The following is a 14,137-nucleotide window of genomic DNA, read 5'->3' as shown; positions in this document are numbered from 1 at the left end:
GCATTGCTGTATAAAGTATTGCTGAGAGTTGTAGTCCTCTATAGCCGATGTCATTCTGCATTCTTGCTGGTGTGCTTTCACTCATTTGGTGTTAAAAGATCAATTTTCCAGTTCTTTAAGCACACTTTAATATGATGCTAAATTAATTATCTACCTGATGACCCCAAACCAGAACACTTCCACCACAATACTTCACAGATGGTAGGAGGCTCTTCCACTAAAATGCTGTTTTCAGTTTGTACCAAATATGTCTACTTTTACTGTGGCCAAACAGCTCTATCTTTGATTCATCAGTCAAAGCACATTGCCCCAGGAGGACTGGTCTTTGCCTATATGTACACTGCTGAACTGTAGTCTTGGTCCAATGTTCTTTTTTGGACAACAAAGGCTTTTTCCTGAGACACCTCCAATGCTAATTGATGAAATCTCTTTCTAATTCACTTTGACACCAACAGTTACCTTTAGATCCTGCAATTACATTTTGTGGTTCTGGGAGACTTGCTTAGGCATCCAACCATCAGCCCTTGGCATTAATTTGCTGGGCCAGCCAGTCCTGGACAAATTAGCAGTTGTTTTATATCCAACCCATCTTCGTTCCAGTGGAATGATTGATTTAAAATAAGTTGATGCTTTTAAAATCTTGACAAGCTTATGGGCACCCACAATCATACTTCTGAGGGCCTTAGAGAGCTTTTGTGATCTTGGCATGATCACATCGCACGCATCAATCAGAGAACACCAGAGCCTAGATATCTGAGTTTCAAATAAGAAAAGGTTTCACCTGGATACTACTACCTATTGATGTTGAAATCATTGCCACCTAATCTGGAACAATCAGACGTGGTGGTACATGTAGGGGTGTACTTACTTTTTCCTTGTAACAAATCTACACAAGTGCAAATGCTCATTGAAGCTGGAGGTTCTGTAACTAACTCAAAATACTGCAAAGGTCAATTGCTCAGCAATTGAGCTACAGATCTCTGTAGCTGGAAGAAGTGGTCTCTCTGCATAGGTATAACTCACCCAAAACTGAAAGCTGGATTTTGGATGAACAAAGTTCAAAATTGTATTAGCTGGGCTATGAGTTTCTAGGCATCTTGTATGTATCCATTGCTTTCTAGCCACAATGCCAACAGAGTTATTTACTGATGTAGGATAACACTGTACGGCACTGCCCCACATTATTCAAATTCCAAGGTTTATTTTATAAGTGTGCTTTGAAAATACGTTCTACTTTACCTATAGCTACCAATCTGGTACAGACTTTCACTCTTGAGCCATCATTCCTTATCCAAACTTGTGAACGTGACTGTGGGCAATGTATGCGTTTCTTACTAGCATACTTAAATAAATGATGTCCTATCAGAAGGCAGAAAGTGCAGTGAACTTACATAAAGTCAGGTTTTGTGCATTGTTCTTTATTTATATAGATTGATCCAATGTAGTATTCTAAGGTGAGCTACTCCACCCTGCGATCATCTAACAGTGATATCAACCCACACCTGGTACTATGTTCCCTTACTCTTTTACATAGAAGAGTGTCAGATGAAGTCTGCTCCTAGAGAGATTTCCCAGCAAGCCAATACATTTTTCATTACAGTAAGCAGCACTTCTAAACACCACCAACGCCCCAAATTACCCCCAAGAGGTCTGTTGATGGCAGCATGTCTCTAATGGTTGATGGGCTGGTGTTATTGTTTCATAGTATTTTGTTATGTGCACTGTCTTGTTTGTTGTACAAAACCAACAGAATTTGTATTGGTTATGTGTTTAGCTGAAGCTTTGAGATCTTGAGGAATGCTAAATTAAGTTTTACTTGTTTAGAAGAATGCGGTGTACCTGGATATAGAAATACAGCATTGTACAGGAAACATATATAGGAAAACTTCCCGTGTATCATAGATACGCATGCATATAGAGAGACTAACATTGAGACCATTATTAGCAAGGGTTTTCACTGATAGAAGGCTTCCTTCTAGGTCTGGAACATACAGTACATTTTTCACGAGGATACTCTGCTTGTCCCCTGACGGTGTCATGCAGTTCAAGAATCCTTGACTGTTACCTTCTGCAGTAATGCTTTTCCTGTTTGCTAGGAAAACTTTGCTCTTTGCACTGAAATCAATTTATGAGAAGAAGTTCTCATCACTAGTCATGTGACTTGTTGCACCTGAGTCAATACCCCATTTACATGGTATACTGTTCTGAGCCATTTTGAAGGTAGCATTCTATGATGTGCCTGCAATTTCCTTTGTGGCTGCCTTAGATCTTTCTCTTGTAGGTGCCTCTCACTTTCTGTGCTCGGCTTTCCAGATTTAACAGTCCTTTTTCAGGTGACCAGTCTTTTTACAGTGAAAACACCCTTTGCTTTTTTTTGCTTTGCGCTATCATGCACCTTAAGGGCTTTCTCGTTTTCTTAATTGTGCATATTTTCTTTCCTTCTGTCATATTTATTGTTTAATTTTCCTTTGGTGCATTCTAGTGTTAGTTCCTGCTCAGGTCTGGTTTCTAGAGCATTAATAAGAGCACTGTATGAATCTGGAAGGCTGCATAGCAGTAATAACACCACATGGTTATCTCCAATTGCATGTAGCTGTTCTACAATTTTCAGCATGGCATTCACATGTTCACACATTTCCTGGCCTTTTTCTAGCCTCATCTTATATAGCTTGCGTAGCAGATGTAGTTTACTGTTTAGGTTTGAACTTTAATGCAGTTTTTGTAATGCAGTCCAGTTCCTTTAGCTGTAGTCTCTTTTCTTATGTGGATAAGCTGGTTGTTTTCCACTAGCAGACTTATAATTGCTTTTGTTTGCAGACTGAGATGACCAAGAAGCACAAACAACAGCAGAAGCTGCTACTCAAAATAGGCAGGGATATGTGAGGTTTTTAAAAGTAAGAATATATTTTGGAGCACAATATCAAAGCCTTTTTATTTATTTTACAATGCTTGTTCTGAATACCTAATGTGATGATGGTGCCTTGATCTCCCTTAAACTGACATTAAACTCAGGAGTTAGGCCATATTCACACTATAGTGTAAATGTGCGTTTTGGGATTCCTGCAGCAGGAATTCCAAATATGCGGTTTAGAAGTGTCTACTGTCACCCATTCAAGTCAATGTTCGTATGACAACAGATGCATCTGTACTCTGCATCTAATCATATGTGATACGATTACATGCAGTTTGATAGTGCATCCAGGGATAATGATTTATTCCTAACCACATGTAATTGTGTGGGATGCAATCACATGCGGAGTGTCAGCTCACTGCTGCTTTCAAATGTTACCACTTCCATTTGATCATTGACTTGAACAGCTCCCTTCTATACCGCATATTTGGGTAATAGGTTCCTGCTGCAGGAATCCCAAAATGCACATTCACACATAGCGTGAATGAACCCTTAAATCTTAAAAATGCATTAAAGTACCTTAATTAATAACAGAAATGTAGCTTATTTGTGTATCACTCGGCTATAGATCCTCAAATCATCTTTGAATTGGTGCTGACACTGTCCTTCCTTCTGGAGGGTAGCTACTTTTGTTCCTCATGGTCCCTTTGTTTCTTGCAAAGTAGCCACCGCTCCAAGCTCACTCCTGTGATGGACTGCAATCACAATACAAATTAGTAAACTAAACAGGAGATTGTAGTCCATAATGGGAGCAAGCTTGGTGGGGTGACTACTTTACAACACACACAGGGACCATGGGAAAAAAAAGTAGCTACCCTCCAGAAGGAAGGACCTATTTAGAGATTATTTGAAGATCTTAAGCCGAGTGATACACAAATAAAATACATTTTAGTTAATAGTTAAGATACTTAAATGCATTTTTAAGATTTAACTCCTGAGTTTAGTGTCACTTTAAGTTCCTACATTCTCCCCTGATATGGTGTAGCCCTTGCACCATTTTTGTCGCCTGTTGCATGGATTCACTGTGTTTTACCAATAAGTGAGGAACCCCAGATTACTGCTATTGAGCAACCCAAATTAGAGAATACATATCTGCTACACAGCAGGTGTTTTATAAATTATTTTGAATTGTATTTGCAAAATGTTGCTGATACCATTGCAGTGCTTGGATAATCTTCTGCCATTCTTTGTTACCTGGCCAGGAGACTTTGTATACTGTGTAGACTTTTTTTTTACCTCAGTCCTGGGTTCCTGGGTGCTACAGAGTTGAGGAATGTATTCTTTGTGATCATCAGCTGAGTGTTTATAAATAATTATGTATATTTTGGCCTGGAATCTCACTCTTGTTTCTTGTTCCTTGACAATCTGCATGGGCAGAGCTGCTGATAACGGGGAGTCTAACAGGGTTTTTCACTAAAGAGTGAAGAGATTGGAGGAGGCAGGAGAAGTGAACAATCTAGGCCAACATTCTCCAATTCAAATCACTTTCCAGTTCAGCTATGTTGTCCTTTATTGTTCACTTCTCCTGCCTTCTCCAAACTCTTCACCTTTTAGTGAATAGACCTGTAAATATGAACAGAACACAATCTCCAGTAATCAGTCTCTATGTAATAAGAAGCCTAGGATTACTTTTAGAAGGGGTCTCTTACTGTCTTTTTAATAGAGACATACTACTTTGGTACTTGAGACAGGCTGACTATCTGTCCTAAGCTTGTAGGGATTAGCAGATCAGTGGTAATTCAGATTGGTCACCACTCTGTGGAGGGTGCTGGCACTTGTTTACAAGGATCTCAGTCCTGGCACTGGTTAGCAACTACTGACAGCCACATGCTTTTCCCATACTTTAGAAGCCCTATATCAGAGTTTCACAGACACCCACTGCCTTTGCACTTCATTTTTCAGGTGCCAGCCATCTATACCAACTATACCTACCTACTGTATGTCTACCATACCACTTCCCAGAGCCTTCTGTTGCCAATCGATCTCTGGGACAGCCTCGATTGCACAAACAGAATCCCTTCAGCATGTACATACACAGTACACACTGTCATGTGAAAAGATAGTACACTCTCTTTGAATTCTATGGCTTTAAGTAGCAGGACATAATAAAAATCATCTGGTCCTTAGAAGGTCTTAAAGTTCTTTAAATACAACCTCAGATGATGGTACTGAAATGGCATTCTGATGCTTGATGTACTGACAGAGGGCAGCAGAGATCTTTCACTTTTTACTGTGTTTGTCATTGCAGCCTTCTGCTCAGGAGCAGTTGCTGGGTATTCATGTGGTCTCTGAGAATTTTTCACCACAGAAATGTTCTTGCTTCTCACTTTCGATCAATATCACAATAACATTCATGATTTAAAAATCAGTCTTAACATCTTTTAATCTTTTGTGAAATTTGAATGTTCATATTTGTTAGAGGTGAGTGTTTAAATGAGGGTACACCTTTTTTGCATACTTAGTTTCCTTATAATACAAGAGTACATTTTGCAATGTACTCCTGTAATCAAAAATGCACCATAAGCTTACAATGCAATGTAATATACTGTGGGTGGGGCTAAGCTCTGTGCTGAGAAACTATCCCGACAATATTGTCGGGATCCTCCTCTGCCATCAATTGACAGCAGCTCGTAGGAGCTGCTGCATGTTCATGAGAACCTTTGCAGACACTCAGGACACATCCTATGAGAGTTAACACTTGCACATCCATTCTGCAATCCATAATTGGTGGTTGGCATTCTACATTGCTGAATAATCATGGATTGCCGAGATTTATAGTCCTCTACAGCCGGTTGCCATTCTCCATTGATGTATAATCATGGATTGATGGGATCTGTAGTCCTCTATTCCTGTTGCCATCCTTCATTGCTGAATAATCATGGATTGCCGAGATTTATAGTCCTCTACAGCCGGTTGCCATTCTCCATTGATGTATAATCATGGATTGATGGGATCTGTAGTCCTCTATTCCTGTTGCCATCCTTCATTGCTGAATAATCATGGATTGAGTTACAGTTCTTCATAATTATAAAGCAACCGCCCTAAAATCATTAGTCTGTATTGTTATCACTTTAAGAAAACGTATCGGTAATTGGTATTGGCAAGTACCTGAGGGAAAGTACTTGGTCTTGAATACATGGTATTGGGACATCCCTATTTTATCTATACCTTCTGATAAATACATTATTGTGGTGCATTGAGGAGAAGGAAAGACAGAAGTGTCCTTGAATTCCTTTGCTATATTTTTGCATGGGAGGCAGTGCTAACAAAAAAGTGATGATTGACCAAAATTCAGATCAGCATACAGCTCTGCATGATGAACAAACATATTTTTATTTTACTTGCAATTTTTTTTCCAGTTCCTGGTCCTCTTTAGCACAAATTATGTAATGTGCCCAAGGGTTGCATTCTGGGAAGGTTACATCAGCAGAGCATTGATGGGAAATTTCATCTGTAATCTCATGAGATCTCAGGGAAAGGCATTTTCCTCCGCTGAGATGATGTGCATGGCCATATGTCCTAGTCACATGTGCCAGAGTTCCAGGAAGTAGAGGGAGATCTAGTAACCTGACCTCAGTTAAAATGACCACTGTCAGAAGACTGGGGAAGAAAAGAAAAATAAGGTATGCAAAAAATAAAAAGCCGGCAATTATCTATATGTATCTATTTGTAGATTGTCATTACCAAACATTTCTAAATGTGCATTCGCTGTTATTTTGAACATATGAATAAAGTTCCTCTTTAAGCCTCAGGAAAAGGACTGGAATTAACCGTTTTGTACAAGGACACTGCAGATAGTGCTCCACCTTTTTGTGGGATGACTTTCCTCTGGAATTATTCATTTTGCTTTGCCTACAGCCACTGTCAAGTCCTTCCAATGCAAGAAAAATACATTTAATAATATCAACAATAGATGGCAGTGAAACACTTTACTCTAACTGCTGGTGATCTTGTAGACAGAATATTTAAGTGTACTGAAGTCAGCCAAAGAGTTATGACCTGGGACAGACTATATATCTGCTTTGCGTGGTGTTGCCAGTTACACAGTATATCATGCAGTACTTCAAACTGGAAAGCCAGGGAAAAAAGAGTTTGTAATTTTGCTTTGGCAGAGACCATTAAAGCTCAGCAACATTTTATTGCACTTGTGTTGAACAAAACTGAGATCACTTTTACCTTGAGGGGACTAGTCGTTTTATTTGAAATTCATTTTCTGCTTTGCATTTTTGTACACAACACTAGTCTTCTGGAAATCTTGGCAATATGAGTAACATTAGGGAGTTCCAGGTTCACATTATTAATCTTACTGGGTTATGAGGAGAGGAAAGGGTTCATGGTTGCATGGATTACACAAATTATGTGGAGCAGATATTGAATTCCTAAATGACAGCAGTCTCAAAATACATGTATATTTTCCGGAACTCTACAGGGAAAATGGGATGTTGAAGCTACATACTGTATGTTACACATATTGCTTTTTTATGGAGCAAACTTCATAGGGCTGTTATTTTTAGATGTTTGTAGTAGATAATGTTTTAGATAATGTAAAAATTTTCATTTATGTATATGGTTACCTTTTGTTAGTTACCTGATCTCCATAGTCACCTAAAGTGTTATTTGTATAATTTATTCATATGATTTGTATAATTTCTGAAGGGTTCAGGAAACCTCCTATGGCCTGCCATTGATTGGCGGAAGTCTAAAAGAGAATAGGTGATACAATGGGTCATTAACAGATCTTAGATGGTTCAGAGTGGTTGAGAAGACATTGCAAGCAGTTATTTGTTTACTCCTGTGACAAGACCTGAACCCAAGTAGTCATGTAAGAGCCTCTTTTGGGCCTCATGGGGGAAACCGAGGAGCATTTTGTAAGTGTTGGTTGCTCCTCTAAGTGCTGTTGTTAGATCTGACATTGAGTGCAAAGGAGACACATGCAACTGAGATTAATACATCTACAGACATTTTAGCTTGTTAAACAAAAGAACTATGTGAGAGACATGGACCGGTGATCAGCAGTGAACTAGAAGCCAGTTAACAACATTTTACAACTAAGCAGGCTAAGTCTGTCTTGTGAGGAGCACAAGCTTCTCCATGAAAGTAAGAGTTCTGGTCATCAGGAAATATACAAGGGAAAGTGGATCAGAATACAGACAAGTAATATGAAGTCCTTTGACTTGAGTTCAGAAGTAAGCAAACAAAGAGCCTGTGAACTCTATAAGGTTTAAATAAGACCGGTTCCACCTGCATATTCCCTTAGGAAGTTCAAATCATTGGCACCTTTCTTGAGCACCTGATTCTGATTTCAGAACTCCTTTTGTTTAATGGAGGGGTACCAACGGGGCCACACACTGGTCCAATTTCAGCAGAGTCAACAAGACTCGACCGAAATTCACTCTGTTTATGAGCAGCTTAACTCCTCATCACACTAAAACATTGGAAGATTTTTTTGCTGTTCCTTCTCTTCTCTCACTTGTTTAGGTTTAGAGCACCACCAATGCCACTTTTGTCCTACATCAAAAGCAATGTAACTAAAGAGTAGTGCAGATCAATATGAAGAAAAGCTTATGTGGTACCTTGGCTTAATGTCAGAGCATCAGATTTTTCATCTTGCTATGGCTGCCGGGACAAGAAAGCTATCCAATCAACAATATCAGCCACAAGGCAAGAATGGCCTGCTGCTACTTTACAACAAGCTTGGGAACTAAAGCACTTTCTAGTTGTTAGTAGCTACTGCCACCAACATTTTACTGCGGGTGGAGCCGGTTACATTGTATTAGAATGTCAGATCTATTTTCCTTCTTGGGTTTATATATCCCTTAAAAGACAAGTGCACATTTTGCCCTACCCTCTCAGATGCATAATGACCTCCTTAGCACTCCAGTGGCTTTCCACAATGTTGACAGCCTTTGGCAGAATCCTTTTTGTGCTGGCCATGCCTGCACAGTAGAACCTTGTAGACCCCTATGGGACGATCTTCTGAGTGTCTCCTGCCACAAGCATGGCCAGTACAAAGAAGATTCTAACATGGCATTTAATATTGCAGCAGGCTCTGACCATGGGATTACAGGGTTACATGGGATTTGAGGGTTATGTATCCCAAGGTCAGGAAGGGTTTGTGTAAAAAAATGATAAGTGCACCTTGTCTGAAAGTGCACCTCTCCTTTAAGGAAAAATATAATGTATTTAAAGTGCTCTCATACTTGAGTTATTATTGTCATTTGTTCCTTATTTTGAATAGATCAGGGACAGGTTATATTCCTTGTCGAGTGTTTACTGCTATCCAGGGCACTGTTAAAAAGACTTACCCTCACATGTTCTGCTGACAACATTTAACCTGACAGTCAGTGAGGGGAACTCTCTAACAGCAACACAGACAGGAATACAATGTTTTTCTTTAGTAGAGTAGGGCAAGGCTAGAACCCTTGTTGAGTTTTTATTTCTGTCTGTGTCCCTGTTTCAGTTTCTCTCTCACTTCCTGTCTGGTGAAACTGTTGTCAGTGGGCCAAGAAGAGAATGTATTTTTCATTAATGGAGCCCCAGGCAGCAAAAAAAAAACAAACAAAACACATGAGTTCTAATCCTTCCCCACTGCACCCAGAACTAGGAAAAAAACGGTTTTAGCTTGTCATGCATTTTAAAGAAATTGTTGATGTGACTTTCACATGAACTGCACCTTTATTCATTAAAACAAAAATTCTTGCAATCTAACCTAATAGCCTTTCCTAAAAGAAAATTAAACTATGTCATCGGTTTGCTGAAGGCAGAAGGAAACATTTCCCCAGTCTCTTCTTCCTGAATGATAACTGAACCCCTTTCATACTGACTGTTTTGTTGTGTTTCCCAAAAGCATGAAAACACTCAACATGAGGAATCCCATTATGCTTAATGGTTCACATTCACCTCTGAGTGTTGTGTTGCCTGCTGCATCTAGCTCCATAAGTATATGAGCTACTTTCTGGGCAGTATTGCACATTTTTGGCCCCATAGACTTCAATGGGGGTGCCTGAGAAATGCCTAAAAGAGGCCTGAAAAATGTGTGTAAATGTGTGTGTTTATTTTTGTACAATTTTTCGGCTAAGCCACCATGTGAATGGGGCTAACAACTTTCGCTTCCTCCTAGTAACCGGCTTTCCATTGGCTAAAACAAATATGCTGAAATCTGAAAGTGCCTGAAAAACCCATGCATAAAATTCCTGAAAACACTAATGCTCAAGTGTGGATAGGGCACTGCAACATTGTAACCTTGTCGCAAGTTACATGATGAGAGGCTGCAAAAAAGAGCTGGTCTGTGTCAGAAATTTGTGAACTACCCAGCACTACGATTTACATGATTTACATGATTGTTACTACTCCTTACTGATACTGTTAGACTTTTGATTTGCCTTTGGCATAGTTGACCACCCTCTCTCCCTCAAAAAGCTCCACTATCTTGGCCTCCAAAACTCTGCTCTCTCATGGTTCTCATACTAGACATGTGCGATTCGTTTCGTTCCGAATCGAAATTCGGACACATTTTCGTAAATTCGGACATTCGGATTCCAAATTACAGACATAACGAATGCAAACGAATCCGAATTTCCATTTCCGAAATTCGGTAGCGGTAGTTCGAACGTTCGTTTCGTTTCTTATTCGTTTCGTTCGTTGGAACAAAGTGACATTAGAGAAGGAGAAAAATATTTTTTCCCCCTCAAATGTCACTTTGCTGCAAACGAACGAAACGAATAAGAACAGAAAACAAAACGAACGTTCGAACTACTGCTACCGAATTTCGTCCGAATCCGAATTGACTTTCACACCCGAATCCCGAAAAACGAAATAACACAAATCCGAATTTAAAACGAAACTAAACAAATTTTTTAGGCAGTGCACATGTCTATCTCATACTACATATCTTAACACTTCTTCAGTGTCACCTACAACTGTACCTCCTCCTTTCCTTTTCCTCTTTCCTTAGAGAGCTCCAAGGCTCTGTCCTCAGACCCCTTCTATTTTCTATCCACACGTTCTTCCTTGGTCAGTTGATAAGGTTGCATGGCTTTCAATATCATTTCTATGTTGATGACACACAGATCTATTTCCTGACTCTACAGTTCACCCCTTCAGTTTACTTGCACATCACTAATTTAGTCACTGACATATCAGCATGTATGTCACACCACTTTTTAAAACCCAGTCTTTCAAAAAATAAGCTAATGATATTCTCCCATGCCCCCCTGGGGGGGTACTTTCAGCCCCACATCTAATCACTGTCCAAATCTTGCCGCCTTTATCGCCAAAAAATATGTCCCTTCCTAACTAATCAAACCACAAAGCTATTAATCCACTCACTTGTTATGTCTCATCTTGACTATTGCAACTCCCTCCTCATTGGCCAACCTCTACACAGGCTTTTTCCCCTTCACCCAATTATAAACTGCTGCCTGACTCATCCACCTTACCAACTGCTCAGTGTCTGCCACCCTTCTCTGACAATCCCTCCACTGGCTTCCGTTCACCCAAACAATAAAGTTCTAAATATTAACAACTAGGGGTGCACCGAAATTTCGCTCACCAAAACATATCGGCCCGAAAATGCTACTTTGGGCAAAATGCCGAAAGTATCATCTTTTGTCCGAAATTGTGGTGCATCCATAGTTTCTCTCCTCCCTGCTGGGTGCTGCTTTGTGTCCTCTCTAACACTGACAAAGTCCAGCAAGGAGAGAAAGCTTCAGGAGGCCGAGCTGGGTGGGGAGGGGAGCAGTGTGTCACAGGAGGCCGAGCTCTCCTCCCACACCGCCCTGCTTTGCCTCCTGTGACAGCTGACAGGGGGAGGGTACAGCTGTCACAGGAGGCTCGGCCTCCTGTGACAGCAGGTCAGGATGGAGAGAGTACAAGCATTCAACAATCAGCTGACCGCTGACTGCTTGTAAATAATTAAGAACATAGTATGTTTACTGTGTCCCCAATTATGATTTCATAGGATGTGCTCTCCATCACTTCCTGTTAATTCATGAATCATAAACATACTATCTCTGCAGGTTATGAATGAACAGGAGCACTCAGTATAGAGGCTTCCTGTTCATTCATAACAGGGGCTGCAGAAAAAGAGATTGAGGACTGTGTTGAAAGGGAAATATCAGGGGTCTGATTAGATCCCTAATATTTCCCCAGAGCCCCCGACAGTAAAGTTAAAAACAAAATGTAATATAAATACATAAAATATTAAAGGCTTTTTAAAAAGTTTAGAAAAAAAAAAGTAAAATACAATATTTAAAAAAAATTAGAAAGTTAGAAAAAAATATTTTTAGGTTTGACAATGTTTTTATTTTCCTTTTCGGTCAGAAAATTCCCATTTCGGTGCACCTCTACTAACAACCACTTACAAAGTGATCCACAAATCTGTCCCCAGCTACATCTCTAATCCTGTCTCAAAATATCTGTCCTTCCTGGTTCTCCCAAGACATCCTGCTCTCTTGCGCCTTCATAAACTCCTTCCATGCTCATCTTCAGGACCTCTTCAGAGACTCTGCCATCCTCTAGAACTCCCTACACCAACCTGACCAGCTATCGCCTACTCTCTCTGCCTTTAGGCGTCCCTAAAAACTCGTCCCTATTTGGAAGCTGCCACCTTTTGTATCACTTGCCCCTCCCATTTAGATTGTAAGCTCTCATGAGCAGGGCCCTCCTAAATATCTTGTCTTGAATTTTAACTGTCTCCCTTTACTTTGTAAAGGTTTGCACCTTATAAATCCTGAATAATAATCATCATCATCATCATAATTGTGTCATCTCTGAGCCAACATCTCAGTCCAGGAAGTGGATGCTGACCCTGGATAATGCCTGAATAAAGATGACTGCTTATTTCCACTGAGAAATGCAGATGAAGGCATTGTCAAGAAGGGTGCTGTGAGCTATGTGAGAGGTAATACAGTTGTAATCAAAATGATTCAGCCCCCATTGCAAATCAGGTTTATTGGCAACATTTACAGACTTTCAGCTGTGAGCAATGAACAAATCAAACAAAAGCAATTGAAATAGGTCAACAACGAATATTTCAAGTGATTTCCCCAAATTTAACTGGAAATGCAACCTCTTATGACTTCTACTGTCTCAACCACCTGAATAGAATCCCTCACAAGAGCACACATCTGCAAAATGTTTGTTGACCCAAGCACACCTGATGCAACTAATCAAGGGCTTCATTAGTTGCACCAGGTATGCTTGAGCTAGAACTCATAAAATACCTGAACTGAAAAAAAAATGAACAAAAAAGTTAAAGGGTTATTAAACCCTCGCATGTTTTTGAAAAATATCTACTGCTGGCAAGCAGTAGATATAATTTTTTATTTTTTTTTAAACAACTTTTTTGAACAAAGGATCTTGGGGCGGGCTCATGCGCAGTTCAGATGTTCAGCCGGGAGACAAGGAGAGACACAAGGTAAGTATATGGAGCAGCGTGCACCCGCTCAGACTCAGTGGGACATGAGAGAAGAGGAGGACAGAGGAGTCAGCGCTGGATCAGAAACCCACAATGACTGAAACCAGATTTCTGAGAAGGCAGGTTGAGAAAATTCTCAAGTGACTGCAAAAGATCTGCAGAAAGACTTGGGTCATAACAGGCACTGAGGTTTCAGTTTGCCCACTATGACATGTACTAAATGCAGGTTTCCATGCCGCCACCACCACTGATCCAAAAGCACAAGAAAAGTTGGCTCCAATATGCTCAAAATCATAGACATAAGCCACAGAAGTTTTGGGATTGTGTTCTGTGAAGTGATGAAACAAACTGAAACTTTTTGGCCCCATGTATCAGCGGTATGCTGGAGGAAGAAGAATGAAGCATACTCTGAAAAGAACACTCTGTTTACAGTTAAGCATGGTGTTGGCTCAGTGATGCTCAGGGCCTGCTTTGCATCCTCTGGCACTGGAAATCTGCAGCATGTGGAAGGCAAGCTGGATTAATTGAAGTATCAGGAAATCCTAGGAGAAAACATCATGCTGTCTGTGGGGAAGCTGAAGCTGGGCATCATTGGACCTTCCAACAAGACAATGATCCCAATCATACCTTAAATTCCACCAAGGCTAGGTTGCAAAAGAAGTCCTGGAAGATTCTACAGTGGCCATCACAGTCACCTGACTTGAACCCCATAGAAAATCTCTGGTGGGATTTGTAAAAGACGGTTGCAGCACGCAAACAGAAGAATACTACTATGTGGCAAATAAGTTGCGCTCGGTCTAGTTGTGAAT

Source organism: Nanorana parkeri, unplaced genomic scaffold (genome assembly GCF_000935625.1).
Source record: "Nanorana parkeri isolate BGI_ZX_2015 unplaced genomic scaffold, ASM93562v1 scaffold3173, whole genome shotgun sequence".
Classification (NCBI taxonomy): Eukaryota; Metazoa; Chordata; class Amphibia; order Anura; family Dicroglossidae; genus Nanorana; species Nanorana parkeri.
This window is presented reverse-complemented; position numbering follows the sequence as displayed.